The sequence below is a fragment of the Dreissena polymorpha genome, chromosome 13 (genome assembly GCF_020536995.1).
Source record: "Dreissena polymorpha isolate Duluth1 chromosome 13, UMN_Dpol_1.0, whole genome shotgun sequence".
NCBI classification, from domain to species: domain Eukaryota; kingdom Metazoa; phylum Mollusca; class Bivalvia; order Myida; family Dreissenidae; genus Dreissena; species Dreissena polymorpha.
The window spans coordinates 24,058,474-24,080,604 of NC_068367.1; the positions used below are offsets into that span (position 1 = coordinate 24,058,474).

At 37.4% G+C, this 22,131-nt stretch overlaps 1 long non-coding RNA gene across 1 annotated transcript; it reads left to right on the forward strand.

Moving 5' to 3' along the window:
• Positions 1–8,297, forward strand: LOC127855828 (uncharacterized). The gene is made up of 3 exons (XR_008037766.1): positions 1–118; positions 5,987–6,187; positions 8,184–8,297. It is a non-coding gene; the product is annotated as an uncharacterized LOC127855828 (long non-coding RNA).
• The last annotated feature ends 13,834 nt before the right edge of the window (positions 8,298–22,131 follow it).

Genomic DNA, 22,131 nt, shown 5'->3' on the forward strand with positions numbered 1-22,131 from the left:
TTAATGTTTTATGACGTCATGAATGCTTATGACGTCATTCATCCTGCGTCATTCATATAATGTCATGCGTTGCAGTCGACTTCCAGAAGCAGAGAAAAGCGTTTTACTTTGACCACTAGTGAGTACATGATAAATATGAATGATAATTACATGCATTTTAATGTTATCGCTTACGTAACTCTAAAAAATTAAGATATGCTTTTATATGTGTTGTTCAAAATGTATTGTTGACACAATTTGTTAGATATGCCTTGTTCTCGACGTTTCTTGCCTTCTCATTGGATTCGTGCCTCATTTAATACGTCATTAACTCATTTTCGCTGTCATCAAATACTGCACGTGTCCGGCATCTTTGTAAGTAGATCGAGTGTTCACCACCTAATGAGTATTTTGCCGAGGAAAAGCACGTCTAAGTTATCATACCATGAAAAAAATCTTCACATTGGCGACCTATGTTAAACTTTAAAGACCAAGCCAGTCCGATTAAATAAGCTTAATTTTCTCAATCGGCTTTATTCGCTGATTATCATTGATAAAGGTAAAGGCAGCCTAGTTCCCGTTCTCTTTCAAATTTATCGAGAGGTCCGGGACAGGAACCAGACACGAAACTGCCAGGTGGCACTTTAACGCTGTGACGCTGGGAAAACCCTAAATGTAGTTATTTTTAGATTTGATCAAGAATGTAACCCGCCTCCCAGTTTCGCTGAATGGGTCAAGTTCCCTACGGGTACAACTTATCCGTACCCCCAATTTTTTTTCGTACCCAAATTTTTTTCTACCGTATTTTGTTTCGTTGACCCTTTTTTTACGTACCCAAATGTTTGTTCGTACCCAATTTTTTTTGTTCGTCCCCAATTTGTTTTCGTACCCAATTTGTTTTCGTAGATCTACCCTAATTTTCGTACCCACATACACAATTGTGTGGTGAATTACTGATGTAGATAAACTTAAATTGATGCTTTTACATCCATCCTCTTTAAAAGCATCGTCACACCAGTACTGTCAGTACTTTGATTTAGTATTTTAAACGAAGTTAATGCACAGTTGATTTTGGATAGCACTTAGAGGTACCCGGCGGGGTGTTGTTACTCGCTTAAAATATCCATGACGCGCAAAGCAATTAACTTTCAATAAACATGTTTGCGTGGTTTTAAACAATCTTTAATTGTTGACATTTGCCAGAGGTTTTTATCTGATTTGGGGGGAAAGGGCCTGCCTTTTTTTAGGGGAAAAATCGCGCGAAACGCCGGGTTTTGGGGAAAATAAGGAAAGTCATAATCAATTTAACATATTTTTTCTGTTTTCAAAACAAATTCAATGCAACACATAATTTAGGTATGCAATATTTTTCAATTTCTACACTGGATCAGGTTAACTTATATATTTAAAGGTTACAAAAACATGAAATCTATGGTAAAATTCACCTGCTGAAGGAAACATATCAGAGGGGAAATGGCCGTTTTTTGGCGGGTCGCAAAGAAGGAAAAAAAAAACTGTTTGCAAATATAAAGTTACCTTAGTTTAATTCCATTAAAGATTGAACAATTCATTCTGTAATTGTTGACAATCTTCACATTCAAGAAAAATAAATAAATAAATTATTTAGCTGACTGAAAACATAAAATCGTTTATATGTTGTCTGTGTTGATAAAAATAATTGCTTTCAGCCTTACCCAAATAACCGGATCAGAAATACCGTAGATACAGCCCAGAATCTCTCTTTTAATGCATATGTTTGCTGTAAAATGGTTACCAGTAAAAAGGACCGTGGCGTGTAAATATGTAATGTACCAATTCAAACATTTAGAGTTTGTGCGAAGGGCAAGGCGAAGGGCAAGGTAGATCCTTTAAAAATTAGTCCAGGATGTAATCTGATCTTTTCTAAAGAAGAGGAAAATGTTTGGTGGAGCATCTTGCAATTATGCCTCAGCTCGGATGTGGCCCAAACAATGTGCATGTTCAGCACCTGGTTGGGGAATATGCAGAACATTTAGGAAAGCTCCCTACCAACAAGCCCTTGGGTATAAACTGGCTGTATTGCTTCCTGAAGAGATGGAAATACAGGCTCTCAACCATCAAACCACGCACCTTTGATAGTGGTCGTGCGAACAATCAACGCCAGAGATCGTTGAAAGCTACTTATAAAACCTCGGGACAGTATTGGAAAAGCAAAATTTGATAGAAAATCCTGATCTATTTTCAACATGGATGAAACCGGAATACAACCTGAACACTGGCCTTCTAAAGTAATCGCTGCCACTGGCAGTACGCCGTAGTCTGTTACCTCTCGCCGCTCAACTACCCTAACGTTAATTGCACGCGCTAACGCATCCTACATCTGCATTATGTGCGCAAAACACATCTACATGTGCGGCTGCTTAATACCAACGCATCTAATTCAAAACAATGTAAGTTAACAAAGAAAACGTCTTTCAACTTGCAATTTTTTCGTCCAACTGATCACCTGACCAAGTCATGCCATGTGACACAACCAAAGTAAAGTAAACCACAAGATAAATGGTTACACGTCAACATTAAAAAATTGTATAATAACATCGGGGCTACATTCACATGCCACTATTTTTCGTCTTAAAAGTAAAACGAAACAACCCTGAACTAAGGACTGGTTCTTCACCTGGTGCATATTTTACAATGTCAGACAGTGGCTTGTCGAATACCGAAATATCCCAGAAATATTTAAAGTAAAATCTTTCCAATCTATGCAGAAGTTCGATCGACCAACATCCGATACTAGACAATTATTACGGCCACTCTCTTTATGTTGCCGTAAGCCTTCAGACTGAGCCAGAGCACAGAATATGAGCCGCGTTCTGAGAAAACTGGGCATAATGCATGTGCTTAAAGTGTCATCCCAGATTAGCCTGTGCAGTTCGCACAGGCTTATCAGGGACGAACTTTTCGCTTTAAAGGTATTTTTCGTTTAAAGGAAGTCCCTTTTTACCGAAAATCTAGTTTAAGCGGAAAGTGTCGTCCCTGATTAGCCTGTGCGGACTGCACAGGCTAATCTGGGACGACACTTTACGCACATGCATTATGCACAGTTTTCTCAGAACACGACTCACATTATCCTCTTTGTTTTGCCTCCCCACACATCGCACATCCTGCAGCCTCTGGACTGACTACCGTTTTACTATCGCGAATGCGCCAAGTATCTGATGGAGAAATGAATATTGGTGAAACGGTGACAAAGAACCTTATGGAAAACATTTCGTTTAAGGCATAATGATATTTAAAGACCATGGTGCACGCAAAAAAATTGTTGAAGGATTCCGAAAAATGACATTTTCACGTGCTTACCAGAGCTTGTTCTTGCAGATAAGCTGTATCGAAGCAATGCCTTCCGAGAGACATTACCTCTACTCAAAATCATAGATTTGAAAGCCGGAGAAGCAGCGGTAGAAATGTACCTCTTGTTTAAAGCTGAAATTAAGTTTACATGCAACATGCGTCTGTAAGGCCCCGAACCAACATAAAGCCCGATGCAAACAAACTAAACAAGGGCAAAAGCTATTACAGTGATTACCGTTGAGCCACACGCATAAGGATAACGCGACTTCAAGAACCTCTTCAACCTGAACACATGCTACAACGAATTCTGCGAAAACGGACAAAGCATACCGAAAGTGCCAGTCGGATCAACTTCTGAATTCTGTGCCTCACACAAAGTCCACTTGAATGCAAGATACGCATCACCCAGTGATTCGGAGATTGATTTCGAACCAGAACAAACGAGCCGCGTTCTGCGAAAACTGGGCGTAATGCATGTGCGTAAAGTGTCGTCCCATATTAGCCTTTGAGTCTGCACAGGCTAATAAGGGACGACACTTTCCGCTTTTATGGTATTTTTGGTTCCAAGGAAGTCCCTCCTTACCGAAAATTAAGTTTAGGCGGAAAGTGTCATCCCTGATTAGCCTGTGCGGACAGGCTTATCTGGGATGACACTTGGGACGATTGAACTTTACCGGTGCGCAACACTTAACATCAAACAGCACCTAACACATAACAACTAACGCAACACCTTATAATCTTTTTTATCCTATATATTTCTTTAGTATCGGGGGCTACCGCCCCAAACCCCCGCTTTGTCGATGGTGGTAAACAACTGCGTACCGGTAAAGTTCAATCTAGCCTGACACTTTACGCACATGTATTTAGCCGAGTTTTCTCAGAACACGACTCAAATAGATATGTGACGTGTCTGCAGGAAGACACTTATACGACTCACCATATTTAAAACTCCTCGCGTGGGACGAGTGCGTTATGTGCAGCAACTGGGTAAACTTAAAACACAAACGCGGGTTGTAAGAAAGAAACGTCAATTTCCTATACTCTCATTGTAAAGTTTAGTTTTGCGACTATTCGGATATTGTTCGATTGCGTTTCCTTCTAATTTATTTTCTTTAATATAGGTAACTTATGAGTAATTGTAAAGAAGATTAATATTTAAACAATATTAATTAGTTATTTATAATTCTTCCATCCGTTCTATCAGATAGAATATTATATTAACAAGAAATATCTTTAAAAAAAGATATACGGCGTTGATTGTGGTCGATGTTTATGAACGATCAAAAGTTATCTCCATGAGATAAAAAGTAGCGGATGCCTTTTTTCTGCCCAGTTCTTAGCTACATCATAAGCAAATCAATTACGGGGTGTTGCTCCAGATTTCGTGGCTTATTTTGCTTTATGTGATATTATTGCTCAGATATCTATATTTACAGAATAGAAAAACACAACATGAAAATAAACGAGTGCATATAGGTCAGCCGGCAATACTCGAATCTTATTTAATTGAATAATTATAGTATAGTGAATTATTGTGCTCATGCTTAATAAACTGGTCTAAATGGATAAAAATTTCTAATTAATTTTATCAAAATTGGTCCTTATCATGCAAATGTTGAAACCATATTAAAAATCGATGATTGACATACCACAATAATATCGCCGAATATCTTTATTTAGTATCTTTCTGATCAAAACAGACTTCAAGTGCACAAAGTTTACGAGACGGCGTTTATATAAAGATTTCTGCAACTGACCGCAAACTGACCTTGATACCTTGCGGATTGAATGCAATGCATTACAGTCACTACGTTATTGTCAGTAAGACCGGTGTAACACAATGATCGCAACCCCTTCTGCGAACTCCGGTGATGAACTGTATATAAACTCTGACTTTCACAAATGGCCGCTTTTGCGCTGGTAATTCTCTGAAAATAAAAGGTGAACGCACAAAATTTATTTATTTGGAAAATTGATTGTAAAACTGTTCTATCTATTGAGCCTTTTCATTAGAGATAAAATTGTTTCATGCAGTAAAACAGTGTTACAAAGACGCGGATATGTTTCCAATGTTCTGGTGTTATACTCAAATCAGCCAATGGAATAAATGAAGTGTATTCATTCGTACCTAGCCGCGGGAAATTTTATTTGAGTATTATTGGACACTTACAAAGGTCAAGTCAGGGTGAAAAGCTGGCTTAATACAGCTTACGCCGAAAAAATAAATCGCCACCAACGTCAATACACAGTAACACATGCCACTGTATCTAAGAAAACGGATATTTCAATATGTGAGTTTGAAAATTCCCCAATGGGAGCCCCATTTGGAACGAGGTCAAGCCAAAGCACGAATCCAATGAGATACTTCTTCTGGATGGCACAGATCATTAACCTTCATCTTAAAGAGCTGAATATTGAGTAAAAATGTAAACGAATACAGGTTTCTTAGGATTTAATATTTAAATAGTATTGATGATATAAAAGTTATAAAATTATAAAAATACTAGCGACATAAAAAGATAATGGCTGCAAAGAACGAGAACAAAGCATGATAAATAGGTCGTCAACCTCTTTTGTTCATGTTATTTCTTTAACATGTAATATGCAGTCAAACTATGCAAATACATTCCAATGGAATAAATATATAGCATTAAACGTTAAATCCTACGTTTCATAGAGCTGAGGAATGAGTCGACTACTATTTCTGTGCGTTTTACTGGCGTCGGCGATGATTCTCGTCAGTGCCGTCAATACATATTATGGCGACATTATGGGAAGAAGCTTTGGAGCTGATGGTGCGCGATTCGGTGGCGGAAGCGAAAGTGCTGGCGATGCCTCAGACTTTTTTAGAAGAGTTAGGACAACAGACAATGAATAGGTATTTACATGCAATACAATCTACTTATTTACAGAGACCTTTCTGTCGCATATATGATTGTTCCGTGATAATCTGATGTAGGCCTAAAAAAGAAGTCTTGTTTCCGGTTACCCAACCGACCCTGTTTTTTAATTAAAAAGTTTTTTTCTGTTACAAAATCCGTATCCGAATGTTATGTCCGAAATTTACGCAACATGTAATCGTTACTGAACCGTTTACTAATTAAATTAAATGCGAATCGCGTATTAGATGGACATAATTATACAATTTTACGTTGATATGTGCACCAGTCGCTTACATTATTTTAACAAGTTGGCGGACAATACAGAACATAAATTGTGACAGACTCTCGACAAAAATGGCAAATAACGATCAAATAAACGATGGAGATCATACATTTAGAAGGGATTACTGAAATGCAAATTAATACATGTGATAACGGACGATGCATAAAACTTCTTTAGATTTCAACAACATATTTATTAGTAATCTACAGTAACATAATCTACTCAGTGGGTACAGTATATGTAACGGAAACGAGTGTTTGCAAAATGTTCAGTTTACTCGCAAAGTTAAAACATTTGACAAGATAATCGTTAGAAAATGGGATGAGACAAACATGGTTTCATTTGATAATAATAGTGGATCTGTTTTTATTTAATGCTTTCCGGTGGTTTATAGAGAAATATCAGTGAATTAAGACTGATATTTTCACTGTTTCAAACAGTTAAAATTATCACTATCAGTGAAAAGTATCGAAAATGTTCACTGTTTTTTTGAAATGACGTCATTTTTTTGACGAAATGACGTCATTATCCCGGCGAAATTCTTTAGTTAAACTCTTGAACAATGTATATAAACTGTGAAAAAAACCAAACATAAAATAAAAAGAAAATTTGTTGGATTCGGTGGAATATCGATTTTAATTCACTCGTGATTTAAAAAAAAATCTTTTCACTCGTGGCTGCGATACTCCACCGAATCCAACAAATATTCTCTATATAATCAGATTCATATTCATTTATATATTGCTTTATATGTTTGTCATGCTGTACAGTTTACTGAAACAGCATGGCACTTTATTGCAAGACATATCAAGGTTAATATATTAATATTAATTAAAGTAAGTTAAATACATCAATTACCATTAAATTTTCTTGTTTATATTTTTATGTTTTTTCCAACAACTGCCTCTGATGCGCTTAAATGTTTCTCTCAAAACCAGGTATCCACAGAATGTTTTTGCCAATTTTTGCATAAACTGCGCGTTAAAATGTCCATTTTGAAAGTAATGCGCCATGCCCCTTTGCCCTCCTGGGAAAAACACTAGACATGTTTATAAAAAAATATTATATTAACTTTGTATTTACTCAGCTGTTGAACAGTTATTCTTGTTAATGTTTTGTTTAATTGACATTTATTCTAGTCAACAAATGCTTTATTCAAAATGCAGTCTTTAGTTTTCAAAGAATATTTATTTGTACAGTAATTTACAGATAAAGACAATCTGGATCAAACATTTTCTTGTTAAGATCTTTATCTGAAAGTTTATAAGTACTATGTCTTCATGCATTTCACACTGCTGATCCCTGAAAATAATGACATTCTATTTGAGTTTAATATTAAATTAAGTGTTGTGGCATGTAAAAAAAAGCCTATCTACCGACCCACTTTTTTGGGGGCATGTAACCAGAAACAAACCTATTTATTTATGGCGGTATCTATTTTGACATATGAATATCAATTAACCCATTTATGCCTAGCGTCTAGAAAAAAGGCCTTGGCAAACAGCGTAGACCCTGATGAGACGCCGCATGATGCGGCGTCTCATCAGGGTCTGCGCTGTTTGATTTACAGAATTTCTGTAAGAAATATTCTTAATATAGAAATAAATTTACTAGACATCCCTAATTTTGGAAATAAAAATTGATCCAATTTAGAAGGATGGGAGAGTCCGCAAGGCATAAATGGGTTAATTACACGTATTTGTTTACAGATGGCGTGTGTACGTGTGTGAACTGACGGTGAAAAACCCTTGATTTCAACTGGAGCTCACGTGCTAAATACATTTATCTGCATATGTATAACATGAAATAAATATGTAACGTATGTTGAAGGATTTATTTTACCAACAGCGTGTGCGTTTTGGGAACATTATGTTGCAGTGATAAAAAAAGACCTTTGGATGAAATTTTATTATGTTAAAAATGCGACTTGACTAAACACATTACAAGTTGTTTAATATTTAAAAAGTTGTTTAATATTTTAACACACATTATACACTCAGAAGTAATCAAAGGAAGTTGCTATGACGCCGGGGCGATACTGGGATCATTACTTTACATGTCACTGCAATCGAGTATATATGTGACTTGCCCTTCAAGCTTCAAATGAATACATTTACAATCCTTTTTTCAACTTTGCAGGAATTTCAATATCGTTACGTTCGTTATAATAAATGATGTGCTATTTAAACTTAACATTCCACGTTGTCCAAAACACAATGCAAATTGGGTATTGTTTAAAGAAAACCCCCATAGAACTACACTAAAATATTTGTATGAAGAGACTAATTAATGTTCGAAAGTACATGAGAGAAATCTTTAATACGAGACCCTTATTGATAGCAAATGACCTATGTGAACAAACCCTCTATACACAGTCAGAATGCCCCCCCACCCCCCTCCGCCCCCCAAACTACAACAAAACAACACACATACAATTAAAGCAAGTATTTGACTGAAAAATTGCAGGTAAAACCGATATTTGTAGTTTAACCAATTTATGCCTAGTGAACTCTCCCATCCTTCTAAATTGGATCAATTTATTTCCAAAATTAGGAATGTATAGTATATTTATTTCTATATTTAGAATATTTCTCACAGAAATCACTATCAGCAAACAGCGCAGACCCTGATGAGACGCCGCATCATGCGGTGTCTCATCTGGGTCTACGCTGTTTGCAAAGGCTTTTTTCTAGACGCTAGGCATAAATTGGTTAAAATAATGTCAGCATGCCATAGTGGATATAGCGGGTTCGATCCCCACTGATGGGGGGGGGGAGGGAGCAATCTTTGTATCTCCCCAAAAGACAACAAGTTCTGGTTCTACCAAGGAAATGGACTTAAGAGCGTTTCAAAAAGCTTATGCGTACGATGTAATAGAACTTTAACAAATAGGTTTTAACTACCTATCGTCTTTGATTTATATAATTTAGAGATATTGTTAAATTCGCACACATGTTATATATGCTATTGTTTAATGTCATTCCCATGACTTTAAAATACTTCCACGATATAAGTTTCTCGTACAAACAAGTAAGTAAGTCGTGGGAAGAGGGTACTTAGCAACCAGGAACGGGTATTTATTTAGTGCAGGTCATTTTTGATTAAACTGTTTAATGATTTTAACCAAAATGATTTTGTATAACAATAATGTTGTGACTTTTTACCGAGTGGTATTTCTGGCCCATTTATAAATCATAAAATAATTGATTATTTCAAATTAAATTTCGGGTAGATATTAAGGAGTGTTATACTCATTCAAACTTTGGACGAAATTCAATTATTGATACTTTTGAGCGGGTAATTATGACACATAAGTTGCGTCAGAAGAGCGATTGCGTGATAATTAAAAGCACCTTGATAATAACAGACGATTCAACCGATAATTACGGTGGCATAGCGGAGACAATCACTCCTCTTTTTTTTAAATTGCACTACTCTTTTTTCGATTAGTTTTTCTATCTCGTTGCCACGAATTACTATCAGGGGTGTAGCTAGCATTTTTTTTAGTTTTAGGCCCGGGTATGATACATAAAAACGTGGGGTCCGGGTGTGCTCCCCCGGAAATATTTTAAATCCTATAACGCATGTGGCGAGATTTAAAGCATATCTAGACAAATAATAAGATCAATGTCAGAGAACTAAATTGTACTGTATTATCTTTATACTAGAAAACTAAATTTTAAAACAATATGGAACAGAGAAAACATTTAAAAGTGTAACACTACACTTAATCACAAGTCAAACCATGTGAATTCTTTCCAATAATACTGTCTGCATGTCTATAACGGCACCTGAACGTGTTGAGTGTAAAACTTACTTATAGTCGATCTATTACGCTAATTGTTAGTTAAAAATCCAACGATAATCGATTACAACTTACTGTAGTGTTGAAAGGGAGACAAGTAGATCTACATGTAGATCTATGTAAACTTGAAACAGCAAGACGTAAAAAGAAGCGAGCTAGAATCTATGCACATAGAAAGAAGTAGAATTGATAATTGGAAGATTTGTCCTTTGAACACGACCAGAATCCATTGTCTGAGGATTATGTCAATATGAGATGCATATTTCTAACACCTCACCCCTTAAGGTCAACATTTTCATGCGTTTTGCGAATGTGGCATCTTTATTTTGTTCATGTTTAAAAAAAATGTAGTCCCGGGCCTGCTTACGCCCCTGACCACAAGTTAGCTATGTCGTGGCCTCGAGTTACTCAGTTGAGGCCACGAGATTAAAAAAAAAGAGTGCAAAACTAAATAAAAGAGGATTGCGATTAAAAAAAGAGCGGTGCATTAAATTAAAGAAGGGTGCATTAAACAAAAATAGAGAGAATTTTAGCTATTTAAGCTTCCCTTGAACACAAATTAAATAACATTTCGCGGCACCCAATGGGAAATAATATTGTCCAGAATTGCAAGATTACAAAACTAATCATTGTACGCATAAAATAAAAATATTTGTGGGATTTGATAGAATATCGATTTTAATTCACGCATGATCATAGAAACAATATATTTTCACGAGTGGCGCATTTTCTATGATCACTCGTGAATTAAAATCGATTTTCCACCAAATCCAACAAATATCCTCTATGTATATAATGGAATTGTTCACGGTACAAGTATTGGAAATGACTTAGATATTCACTAATTAAGTATGAGTCATGAAGTCAAACCTCGAGTGCACGAAAAGTATTGTTAGAGGGAGAAATCATGGTGTGCACGGAGACACGTAAACAATTCTCAATGTCCTGCTGTTGTATGCATAATTCAGGAGCGTAGATAACCTCCAAAAATTGGGAAGGCAGACGCAAGGTCCCGGCTCTGAAAAGAATAACATTGTTAATGTAATAAATTTTGTGTTAAATATTAATGATAATAATAAAACAAAAACATTATTAAGCAACAATACGAGTATTATTGGTATGTTTTTTTTTTCTAAATTTCGTTTGTATTTAGATCGACGTTAGGTTCATAAAAAGTAACAACGGTCGCAAAGTAAAATGTAATACTAATATACATACCTCATCGTAATGGAGCCATTTTAACGAATCAAATCAACTAGATTGGAATGAACGTTGTTCTGGCTTTTTCTTCCAGAATGTATGCTTAGGAAAAGCAAAATTTCGAGGCTGATTAGGAATACTCATTTTGAACATTAAACAATTACATATATGAAATTGTTTCAATGATTTCGAATCAAATAATAACTGTTATACTTGGAGAACAAAAATATTTTTAATCAAATAAATGTTTTTCACGCCTATATTTACTCAAAATTGTTTTAAGTTGCAGTTACCTTTGAATTAAAGCGATCGATTAAAATTAAAAGAAAAGCCTGTCCTTAATCAAAACACCGACAGTGCAATCACGGAAAGAACAATAAAACAACTAACGCATAGTCCATATAAACGGACTCCCAAAACCTTTGATAATTTTTGCTATGGCGGCTCTGGGAGTTCATATGCACTCCTTCATACACATGGGTGCAGTTCAGCGCACGGAATCCGTGCGCTTCACTAAACAGAGTTACAGACGTCGTTCGAGACAAATTGAGGAAAATAATGAATAAACTTCATAACCATGTTAAATTTACCTGAATGGAAACCTACGGATGTTATCCTTTGCATGCATCCGATAAAAACACGACGATGTTTCAACACACTTTTCTCGCTGACATTGTTATGTTTAAATTTGAAACAGTGTATTCTGTATCGAATACCACATCGTTATCGACTTTTTGGCTCCAACACATAACGCGACGTACAAAATATTGACGTAATGCGACCTGGGGTCGTATTCCAGAAACATCTTAAGTCATTTCTTAAATATTTTCACTTAAGTTCAAAATTTCAATGTTTTGTATTTCTTTACTAAATAAAGACATGCATGTTTTTTTGGTATTACTCAAATAAACTTGACACAATGATGTTATTTGGATGTAATTTTCGATGCCTAACTATTGCAGTATGAAATGAAACACTTAAGAAAAATTCCCAATTTAAGGATAGAAATAAAATTTAACTTAAGATGCTTCTGGAATACCACCCCTGACCTATATTGGGTCAATTTTCCAATATGGCGGATACAGCGTACAAAACAAAACCTTAGTCAATACAAATCAATTATTTCTTGCTTTAATGGTACCATTTGGATGAGTTTGTGAATTAGATAGGTAAATTTTAATAAGCTCTTGCAGTTTCAGTGTTCATTAACCTTTGAATTGTTGATAACATTTTGCACCCATGGACAAGAGAGAGCGCATTGCAACTCTCAGCATAAGCTGAGAGTTGAATTGACATGACGCCTTATCTATAATCGCTCCGCCCACTAGAATTGATCCACCAATCAGCAATCGATTAATCGGGCGCACTCGTTAGCAACGACCTGTCCGCCATTTTCTAGACAAGCTACATGTTTAGGTTCACTTTTATTCCAACGAGTTTCTTTTGTTTTCCTCTTTAAAAACGATTAAAAATGGTTAAACGGTGTCAATGGGGATTATGTAACTCGGACAATCGATATCCTGAAAGATTAGTTGGTGACATTTAATTTATATCGTTTCCAAAGCCGAAAAGAGATCTCGAGAAGTGTAAGAGATGTATAAATACATGCGGTCGTCACCACGAACAACTGAACGTCAACACTGTCAAAGACAATTATAATATATTTTTATCGGATAAACTAGCAGATTTAAATAGTTTATGTTATCGATCTGATTATCACATAATATTTCACTTTTTTAAAAATAGTTTTATCAGTTACTAGGTCAGAAGCGAGGTTCATCTGCATTACTTAAAGAGAAATAAAACCCAGCATGAAGCCTAATTCATGCTGTGTTTTATTACTCTGATAGTAAAGCACTTAATTGACATCATACATGTTATTTGAAGGTGACATGTGATATATTATCTTATTAACGGTATCTACACATTTGCACTCATGTGGTGTCACCAATAAACGCTTTTAACCCACACTAGGAGCTCGAATGCCTAGATCTCATCTTTTAAACGAGTTTCGTTTATTTTGTTCAGATTAAAAAACGGAAATGAAATATTGCAAAAACGGTGTAAAAAGGGTTAATGCAACTCTGACAATTGGTATCCAGAAAGATAAGTTAGATGAATTAAATTTATACCATTTTCAACGCGGCAATGCGGTCTTGACAAGAGCGAGTGGAAGCTTCAAGAATGACCGAGATCCCCTTTATAGAACATTAATTTATTCCACAAACTTGAAATGTCATATAAGCACGAACTAAGCATTATTAAGTATGTATTATGTCACGTGTGCATGTAAAATAATTGAGAATTTTGGTACCCAATTCCTGTAACTTTACGAAATCCCCGTTAAAAATCGCGTTTCTGTGTGTGTCAGAAACAAGTAATAACCATTTTGTTATTATTTTAATAAAGACGTATCGATAAATGCTACTGTAAAAGAGTTATTATTACTGATATTAGTTAACCAATAAATGCGGTAACTTCGGGGAAGTCGGTACCTGCGCGAGCGTCTGATATTGGTAGCCTTATTAATTTATAATAGCCTGATCGTATTCCATTTCGTACAACGCTAATTTTATATCAGACAATGTCCAAACTTACTGTTTTGTTTTTGCGCTTTAAATTATAGTGATTGATAAATGTCCCATAAGCAATGTTTAATATGATTAATATCACTTTTATACGCAATAACATGTGGGATTGAGGTACCCACCCGGCGTCAGAAAGCGCGTTAAACTTCACCGAATTCCCAGTTATAACGCGCTATTTCGTGTCAAATACACGGAATGGGGGGAATGTTTTGGTAATATTTTTGTTAATAACACGGGTAAATACCGGTGAAGTGTTAATTTATTGCAAATACCACCATTACACGTAATAACGGGTTCGATTTCGGTAAGCGCGCAAGCGTTTGAGAGCGTGTTTAATGTACCGATTTACCCGTTATAAATAGCTGATGTTCTCTTTAATCGTATATTTTTTGCATTTGCAGAATAACTTAATGGCATCAACCCCTTTACAAGTGTAATATGGTGTTAAACAAGTCCATAAAATCATCCGGAATATCGCGTAAATCTATATGCAGTCTATAGGCAAAGAAGCCATTTTGGTGTTAGCTTGTCTAGGTTTTCTTCCCGCTGAGCCACGTGATTAAGTGGGCGGAGCGATCACTGATAAGGCGTCATGTCAATTATTGCAACTAAATTCACGCTATGACATTTACCTGGGCCCCTGGTTTATGACACCTAACAAGGGATATTGACACATCACTATTGGTAACCTCGGAGCAGAGAGAGGGAACACATGGCTTCTGCACTGACGGCGTGTGATTACAAAAATACTGGTTTTGGGGCGGCGATTTTTGGGGATTTTACGACTAGCCGAAATATCGGGGAGGCGGCCGCCAACCCTGCCTCCCCATTACCTACGCCCCTGGATATTTAGCGACAAACATGACAGCAATATTAATTTCAAACCTGAACTTCTTTCAACCTTATTGTTAAAGCAGCGAATACCACAATTTACATTTTATTCTTGAACATGATTTCATTTTGTATTGAACTATTATTCATTAGATGAAAAACTTATCTAAATCAGGCACTGATTTTTCTTGTTTTAATACAGTCATAGATCAGTTGTGGCCTCTGGGTAATGACCAATTTTTGCTTACTTGTCACACCCTTAAAACTTTCCACACGTCTATAGTAGCAAATCTGGATTTAGGTGATCTTCAATGGTACATTTAAACTTTAGCTCTGTTACAAGAGTGCTGGTAAAGTCCAGTCACATATTTAAATCTAGGCCATGTCAAAATCAAAGTGTCAAAGACAAATGAAAGATGCGTTCATAAATTATTGTCCAGTTGTTAACTACTGCTGTAAGTTTTTATATAATATGACTGATGAACATCATGTGAGAGAAAATTCACATTATCATTGTATATCAGGTTTAGCAGCCTTTTAGATAACAAAGTATGCTAGTTGTCAATGTCGCTTCCGGGGATCAAACCCGTAGGGCTTTTAGGAAGATTCTGAAATTTTCGATCCCTCGAGAGCAACCAAACCAAAACTTAAGTCAAATATTGCCGACTCGGTTTTTTGAGTCGGTTCATGAGGGATAATGGAGCTTGATTGGTCATTGTCGGCTCTGGTACTACTTACATGTACCCCGGGTACTCTTAAGTATACTTACATGTACCCTGGGTACTCTAAGTATACTTACATGTACCCCAGGTACGGTAAATAAACGTAATTGTACTCGGTCCATATTAGACTGTACCCGACTTGTATTCGCGCCCAAAATCCGATGTCGTAAAACGCGCAACCGATTATCTTAAACACACTTCTCTTCAAAAAACACTGCATCAACATGCTTTTTGAGTATGTGTTCCGATAATATAGATGCCATTCTACAGAAAATTGACATACATGTGTATATATAATTATTACAAAAAATAGTCGACAACGACTGATTTAGAGTTAAATTTCCCGGGTACATTTTAGTATATTTACCGTACCCGGGATACATGTAAGTATACTTAAGAGTACCCGGGGTACATGTACGTAGTACCCGAGCCGACAATGAACAATCGAGCGATACTGGAAGGTGCAACATGTCTCACGCCCCCTAGCATCGCCTTTAGCAGTATTCAATTCTCAACAGGAAAGTGCTGGAGTCATTGATCCCGAGGGACAAGAAAAACAATTGATTTATGTTCGAAATAAATAATTTGATTAATGACAATTCTATTATTTGAGCCAGGTCACAGGAAAAGCGCAGTCAAATCAGTATCCAATTAAATTATTTGTTATTGTCAGAAAAACGCTTTTAAGCAAACAGCTTTCAAGCGACTGCAGGCTGATCTAGATCCAAACTGGCCACAATCGCCTTAATGTCTCTTTTACTGTGACACAGTTCATTTAACTTTAAAATGATAAAAAGTACTAACACTAAGAAAGAGTACTAACCAGTAAAGAGTTTGAAATCAATGTTGAATTTCAGGACAGCTTGGTGATCTTCAAATCCCCGATGAAATGTTGATATCGGGTATCGTAGTCATTCAATAAGTCGCAAAATGCTCGACTACAATTTATAAAGCACAATGTGACTTATATTGATAACTAAAAATACCAGTATGCCGGTTTTGCCGTGTCAATCTGTTACGATCCAGAAAGTCCTTCATTCACATCGAGTATATATCCTTCGAATTCCAACTATTGTTGTCATAAGCGGAGATTTAGTGAATAAATAATTCATATATCCTAAATGACAGCTTCTAAAAAGCGAAACAAGCCAATGTATGCAGTAAGAAAATTTTGAATCGAGACTCTCATAAGGGCGGCATTTGTTAAATGTTGAAATACGAACGACAACTCTGCTAGGAGAATGTTATCAATGACGAGCAATCTCCTACGCAGTGGCGAATGCAAAAGGGAAGTAACTGAAAAATCGAGTTACTGTATCTCAATCGGACTGGCTGTTCCAGCATCGTCAAAAATGTATTAAAATAAAGGAGACCAGGTCAATACCATTGGCCTGGTTTATAAAAGGGCGGAGTAGAACAATAAACCCATTAAAAACTAAAATAAAAGTTGTGTAAAAGAGACACAAATCCAACACAATTACTAGATTGCGTCAGTTTTGCGCAAAGATTACACAGTTTAAAGGAAAACAGTCACAAGACTGGATAATGGGGTGGGTGTTGGCTGCTCTCCCTCCCCCAATGACCTAGCTTTTGTCAGTTATCTGACAATCCAGAAGGTATTTGGCGAGGGAAGAGAAGACCTGGCCCCTAGCTGCTCCCTTGGGGTCTAGCACGTTGGAAAGGTTTAAAACTAGTCCATGGGAGTGCAATGCAGCTTCAAGGTGGTCCCTCTGCGCCTTATGGTTAGGACAGTGCAGCAGCATGTGGGCGCAGTGAGGGGTTCCTGGCAGCTAGGACATGCGGGGTCTATACCAAAGACATACTTTCCCGCGCCAGCGGGTAATAGGGTGGTTCCCATCCTCAGGCGCGTGATGGCTCTGTCAAGCACAATGCTTGCTGAGTATCTGTCAGGCGGCCTGAGGGTTTCAGCGGGTCTGGTAAAAGTATGTCGACGGGAAGACAAATTGTCGGTCCGGAGATTCCACTCACCCATTACAAATTTCTTTGTCAGGGAGTAGATCTCAGTAGGTGCCAGGGTTTCCCCAGCATCTACGGCCCCCCTCAAGAGGCCCTCCTTGGCCCCCCTGTCGGCCTGCTCATTCCCACTGATGTTGACATGTGCTGGACACCATACTAATGTGACCTTTAAAGATTTATCTAGGCACTGTTGATGAAGTTCCAAAATGCTAGCTAAAATATCAGGCCTAGATCTGCTATTTCTGTTTTTTATGGACTCAAGGGATGACATTGAGTCTGATAAAATAGCAGTTTTAGTAGGTTTATTGACCAATAACCAGCACAGAGAGTATTTAATTGCCAAAAGTTCTGCTGTAAAAATAGAGAGATTGTTACTGAGCCTGTGCGTTTTGCTAATGTTTTTTGAAGGAATTACAAAAGAATTGGCTACCAAACCAGAGTTAGGGCATTTGAAGCCGTCAGTGTAGATTTTTAGATGCTCAGCATACATATTATCTATAAGAGAGAGAGAGCTTCTGACTTGATGAGTTGTGGCAAGTCAGTTTTAGTTATCTTATTAGAGAGTGATAGGTCAACATCAATGGGTCCAAGCGTCCAGGGGGGGGGGGTCTTGGAGGGCCTTAGGTCTGCTACAGGTACCTTGTCGAGGCCGGCATCTTCAACCAGGGTCCTAATACTCGCACCAAAAGGTAGGGCGACATGCTTACGCTTAAGTATTTTCCCCTTGATGAAGGTGCCAGTCCCGACAAGTTTGTTAACGGGGTTTGAACCATACCGAGACTTAGCCCTGACCCAGAAGTTAAGGGACTGTTGTTTTCTACGCAAGTCAAGAGGCAGCACACCGGCCTCCTCCTCAAGCAGTGCACCCGATGTACAGTTTCGAGCTCTCAGAGCTATCCTTAGGGCCTTGTGTTGAATGGCATCAACCATTTTTAGGGCGTTTTGCTTTGCACATGCATAGATCTGGGCTCCATAACTTAGCTTTGGACGTATAAGGGACTTGTAGAGAGTTAAGAGGCTATTTTTATCTGATCCGAAACCTGTGCCTCGTAACATTCTCATTAAATTTAGGTCCCTTTCGCACTTTTCTGCCAAATATTTGAAGAGGTGAGTAAAAGTTAACTGTTTATCTAGGTACATACCTAGAAATTTCACCACTTTTTCAAAGATAATTTTGGTGCCGCCTAAATTTAAGTCCAAAGAGTGCTGAAATTGGTCGCCAAATAGTACTCCTACTGTTTTGGTTGGAGAAATTTTGAATCCCCATTCAATTGCCCATTTCCATATGGAGTCTAAGCCTGCTTGAGCCCTCTTTTGCAGGCGTAACATGTTAGACCTTTAACCAAGTGCCTGAGTCATCGGCAAACTGGGAGATGACCATTCCTGAGTCTTTTACGGCATCAGGTAGACCGTTTACGATGAGGGAGAACAGAGTCGGGGATATTACGGACCCCTGGGGGGTTCCGCGGTCAGTTATGGCTACCTCTGATAACTCCCCATCGACCCTGACCTGGATTTTACGGCCCTCTATGAAAGCTCTGGGGTAGTGGAAACAGTATCCAGTGATTCCATAGTCATCTAGCTTTTTTAATATGCCAAAAGTCCATGTTAAATCAAAGGCGGCCTGAAGGTCCATAAAAATTGCTAATACTGATTGCCCTTGATTTTTTGCAGAAAGAATATCATGTTGTAATCCAGCTAGCTGATCAAGAGTGGATCGCCCCTTCCTAAAGCCAGACTGGAAGGGGTTTAGTATGTTATTTGATTCCAATAAGTGTTCTAATCTATTTTTGATCATTATTTCTAATAATTTACCTGCATGTGATGTTAAACTTATTGGACGTTTGGATCATTTTTGTCTTTACCGGGTTTAGGAATTGGGATCACTGTGGCCTGCTTCCACTCGGGTGGTATCCTGCCTGTCCTATACACCTGATTGAATAGGTTAAGCCAAATTTTCAGAGTTATGGCTGGCATATTTTTAAACATTAAATATGCTATTTTGTCACGCCCCGTGGCGGTGTTGCTCTTGGAGTTAATGGCACTTAATAATTCTGTTATAGTAAATGGTAAATTGAGAGGCGTGCTGTTGTCCCCAGACTCATTTAAAATATTTTGGTGCTCAGTCTCAAACCGCTTTTGATAATTCAAAGTTTCAACGGGAAGGTTTGAGTCACTGGAGACAGATTGGAAGTGTCGTACCAAAAATTGAGCCTTTTCCCTTTGGGTAGTGGCAATTTCGCCTTTGTATTTAAGTAGCGGTACAGGGGTGAATGAATTTCCTTTAATTCTGTGAATTTTTTGCCAAACATCCCTAGTATTTTTCTTATTAATGATAGCTGAATCACAGAATTCTTTCCAATTTTGAGTTTTTGCGTCCAAAATAACCCGCTTTGCCTGATTTTCGAGGGACCTATAATTAAGAAGATTATGCTCAGCGGGGTTCTTTTTAAGAATTTTAAAGCATTTTTTCGGGCCTGTACCGCATTGGAGCACGCCTCATTCCACCACTGGACCCTATTTCTGGCCTTAACCTTGCCGGAGGAGACCGGTATGCTACATTCTGCTATGGACAGTATCTTGCTAGTTAAGTTGTTACAAAACAGATTTGGGTCCTGAGAGTGAACATCTGCAAGGGAGAGATCTGAGCAGAGGTCCCTAACTGAGCCCAATTAGCTTTTTCCAATAAAAACTTTTGCTCTCCTGAGCATTGAGCCTCAGTTTCCTGTGCAATATAGTTGAGCACGGTAACCTGTTGTGGGAGGTGATCAGATCCCATGGTATCATTAACGGTTGCCCATGCAGACGCACTTGCTATCCTGGCATTAACAGCAGTATGGTCAATGTGGGAGTTTAAACCAGTGGGGTTAAGTCTGGTTGGAGAACCGTCATTGAGCAGTATAAGATCTTGCTCGTCAAACCATTCTATTACCGCCCGACCTTCTGCATCTGAATTAATGGAGCCCCAAGCAGGGTGATGTTCATTAAAGTCGCCTGTGAATATTACATCAAAGGGTCCTTTAATGGTCCTTAATTCCTTAAAGAGGCCGTTCAGAGTTTCAAGATCACATCCTCTTGAATATAAATTGACCAGGATAAGAGGCCGGTTCTTGTCAATAACCAATTTAATTGCTAATGCCTCAATAGCAGTGCTACCATCAGATTTAAATTAATTGTTCACTCCCAGGTGTTCATAATAAATTGAGTTTTTAATATATATGGCAAGGCCACCGGCAATATTATGGTTTAAATTAACAAAATTCTTAAATTCACAGTTATACCCAGGTATATGCTTTGCAGTACTATTGGAAAATTTGGTTTCCTGTAAGCAAAGGATATGGGTACTAGGGTTACTGTCAATAAAATACTTTAACTCTGTAAGTTTGTTGGCGGTAAGACCACCAACATTAAATGAAATGATTTGCAGGTTACTGTCCATAGTGGTGTGAAATTAGCTTGCGTTTAAACTGATTTATTTTATGATGTGGAGATTTAACTCCTAGTTTATGGCCAGCACAGGCCCCTTTGAGTTTCGCGGGGGTCCTGGCAAGCCGAACAGGTTTCCTATTTACGGTGAGGGTACCGCTGGCCGGAGGGGGGCATCCTGGATCTGCTAAATGAGACCTCTGTTATTCGAACTCTGGATAAAATGATCACGCTCTACCACTGGGCCAATCAGGCTTACAAAACTGATTTAGCCCTTTTAATACATAAACAGCTAGAAGTGTTGTTAGCAAATAATGATCATAGTATGGCATTGTTAAATGGAAGTCTTAACTAATGTTACACAGATGTGATATGCTTGTTTGAATTTATTTCGATTCCAAGATTCTGTAACTCGTGTGTATTTTGCATGAATGATTGTATCGTTGCTACGCCTTTGTAACTCGTTTCACACGAATAACTGTACTTTCTTAATCTACCTATATCTTTTTTTCCGTTATACAGCTAAATTAAGCGTTACCAAATTGAGGCTATTTTGTAGGGATGACAAACCTAGGCAAATCCGTAACCGGTTAATCTGTTTCGATATTCGAGCGGTTAACCGGTTAACCGACTGTCGTATTGACACATACATGAAAAAAAACTTCCGAAAAACGTAAACGTTTATAAACAATTACATGTATATGCTAATATACTCTGTCGAGTTGATTGTCTTGTTACCTAATTACTGAAACCATGTTATCAATTAAATACTGTGTTTTTTTACAAATTGTGTTGGTCCTTTAAATTGTGAATATACATTTGGAATCCAATACTTAGTCATTTCTGAAAGTGACTTCCGACATTGTTTACATGCTTGTCGGTGAACTGTGATGTTTCTCTGTTGTAATATTACCTTCATGTCATTTACACATACTAGTAATTATTGTTCTACACCTTGACCAATGAAAGCTAGTGCAGAATTCGAATTACGTTGTGTTTTATTAACACTCATTATCCTTTAAGAATTACGTGCATTAACAGTTTGCTGATTAATAACAATTGTCAATTAGCGTAAATATATTTTGCTTTATTGATTTTATCAAGCAAG